Here is a 3030-nt window from a genome sequence, read left to right as displayed (position 1 = left end):
CTGCAACAATTACTGTTTTGTTTTTTTCTGAAAGTGAGTGATATCCGAGGCATCACAGCAGTAGATGGACACGCTCGAGGCACCTCCAAGTTATTTTCGGGAAATAGAGCAACAAACACAACGCTAAAATTTCCAATCGAAGAATTCTTCTAACAATTTAACATTAGCTTTTTGCTCATCTTCTGGATTACCACCCTCTGTTTCCCCCTTTAGTGGAAAAGCCTGACTTACTATACTGCCAAAAAATGACTCCACTACAGGAAACACCTTAGAACATAGTTTTGAATCACACTATCTAACTGCAAACTTGGGGATGGAATGAGGCAAATACCCACAAAAAAGGAAGCAAAAACCTGACAAGAAATGCCTCAAGTGAGGACAAAGATTGGTCAGAAAGTGCCTGGACCGAGAAGTCCAGGAGATCAAATGTTAAACGCAACTCTGGACCCAAGTTAGGTTGTGTTAATACATGGGATAACCAGATAGTTTGCACTTCTATGGCTAAGCCCATTTCTCTGTTTATACAGACAGAGCTAGCACTGCTCTGTTAACAGCTCCCAATAAACTTCTTTGTCCGTTAAGATCTACTTGCCACACGAGGCTGAAACCACTAAACGGAGTTTTTGCGCTAAGGCTACAAACACTGCGTCTATGCAAGGATGGGAAGCTTGTCACTCACTCACACTCACACGTCCCAAGTCCATCAGCCTTGGGGAGTCAGCTTCCAACTCTGCATTATTTTCTTCCACTCTCATCTTTTTATATGTGTTCGCTCACAATTTTCCTATCACGCTAAAGATGGTAAAAATCTCAAATACATTCACACCTGGTTCGGGTTACCCAGTAGTATTACTTGTGTGCAATAAAACGAGAGACCGAAACTACAGGATGAGTGCACAGGGCAGGGATGACAGGCCAGGGACCAGATGGAACACATAGGTGTAAAGCAGATTTTACCAGAAACCAAGTACCCACTGCTCAAGTCTAGAGCAGAAGGCTGCTACTTGTTACAGTTCAGATTCTTCTCCCATCACCCCGATTCCTGGACCCCCGAGGACCCCCGAAGCAGGGACCAGTGCTGTAACTTCTGAACCCAGGGTCCTCAGAAATGAAGCCTGGAAATCCAGATACGCTCCCCTCAAACTGTGTGGATCTGGTGGAAAACATGACTGCAACAAACCTACACGAACTGATAGTTAAATTCATGTTACAGAAAAAGTGACTTTCAGATTTATTTTGACAACTTTTTTAAACAGAGAAAACAACATACTCCTTGGGGAAAGGTGAGGGATTGAGAAGACAGGCCCTGGGTAAAAATGATTAGGACAGCACCTGGAGTTGAAGGCCCGCCTAGGAGAGCGGCGGGGTACGGCTGTCGTCCCGAGGCCTGCTGCCGTCTGAGGTTTGGCAGACCACAGTTCATGTGCCCCGCCAAGTTGCTATACATCCAAGTCATAAAAATCTTCCAGCTCATCATGAAACGAGTCCCACTCATCTTCAGAGTCTGTTAGGTCGTTGTCCCCACCTGCAGCCAAAAGCATAAGTGACATCTTGGCCAGCTCAAAGGTGACAACTTCCTCTTTGCCGTCAAAAGGGTTGCTGTTCTGTGGTTCCTCAATGAGCTTCCAGAGTGGTTCCTTCGTTGGGCCAGATATCTGCTTGATGTTCCCACTTTCTGTTCTGTGGCTCTTCTATGGCCATCAGGGTATGCATGCTTGTAAAAACAGTTCCCTCCAAATGGGCGGCTCCCACGGCCTTCATCAAAATACCTGCACACCTTGTTGCTCATTGCCTCCTTGTATTTCTGAAGGAGTTTCTGCTTCTCTGCTTTCTCCTCCACCCAGTACTCACTTGGAATGACAAAGTTAGATGTGATCAGGCATTCTGGACAGGACTTGATGATCTTGCTCTCAAGTTGCTTAGCACTCCTCCACTTGCGAATACACTTGAGACAGCAGTTGGAGAGGATCCTGAAATGGCGCTCTCTGGGGTTGGCTTTCTTGTAGACCACCTCCGTGCAGATGCCGCCCACCATGTCCTTGCTGTGCTGCACCACAAACGAGAGCTCCATGTCCTTCTCGTGGGCCTCGATGCAGGATTTTATATGCTGTGACCTCTGGGCAGCACCCAGGGGATGGAGGACCTGCAGCTGGCACTTTTCACAGGCGTCTCTGTGCAGGCATGCACCGTTCTCCCAATAGTGGCACTCCCCCACTGCAGCATAGGGGCAGAGCTGCTTCTTGGTCTCCACCGCACTTGACTCCTTCTCTGCATCTTCCTGGGTCACTGAGTCCTGCAGGGGGGCTTCAGCGGAGGAAGGGGCAGTCTGGCCACAGTAGGGCTGCCCTGGAACACACTCGATGGCATTTACCCGGTCTTCTGAATTGGCGCCTACAGTTGCAAACATTGAATTTCTTGACTCAGCCTCACCCATGTTCATTTCAGCAGTCAGTCCAACTGATGACTCGTGGAAGCAGCAAGGGCTGACTTCGCAGTTAGGTCTGTAGCAGTTGCTTCTTCCTGTTTCAGTGGCTTGCTATGTTCATATCTGTGGCGGTCTCTGTAAATAGAGTACCCTCACTGAAAATACTTGCACACTACACCATATGGACTGTCAGAGAGGCCGTGTGAATAGTGACAGTTATCTCCTTCCAAAGCCCATGCGTGAAATACCTCTTAGTGTCCTTCCTCTCCATAGAGTCCAAACTCTATCTGCTTGCTGATGACAGGCCGATAAACTGAGAGATGAGGTTTAGAGGCCAGGAATAGGAAAGTATCACCAGTGGACCTAGGTAACAGCAGGCTAGGTCTCTGAAACATCATCCTCTAATGTTGAGTTTAAAGTCAGCTTTTTCACTCTTGTCTTTCACTTTTATCAAGAGGCTCTTTAGTTACTCTTTACTTTCTGCCATAAGGGTGTTGTCATCTACATATCTGAGGTTATTGACAGTTCTTCTGGCAATCTTGATTCCAGCTTGTGCTTCATCCGGCCCTGCATTTCGCATGATGTACTCTGCATATATGTTATAT

At 47.2% G+C, this 3030-nt stretch overlaps 1 pseudogene; it reads right to left on the bottom strand.

Annotated features, from left to right (window-relative positions):
* Positions 1–1439: 1439 nt before the first annotated feature.
* Positions 1440–2696, bottom strand: LOC133252157 (E3 ubiquitin-protein ligase makorin-1-like; annotated as a pseudogene).
* Positions 2697–3030: the final 334 nt, after the last annotated feature.

Source organism: Bos javanicus, chromosome 7, assembly GCF_032452875.1.
Source record: "Bos javanicus breed banteng chromosome 7, ARS-OSU_banteng_1.0, whole genome shotgun sequence".
Lineage (NCBI taxonomy): Eukaryota > Metazoa > Chordata > Mammalia > Artiodactyla > Bovidae > Bos > Bos javanicus.
This window is presented reverse-complemented; position numbering and strand designations above follow the sequence as displayed.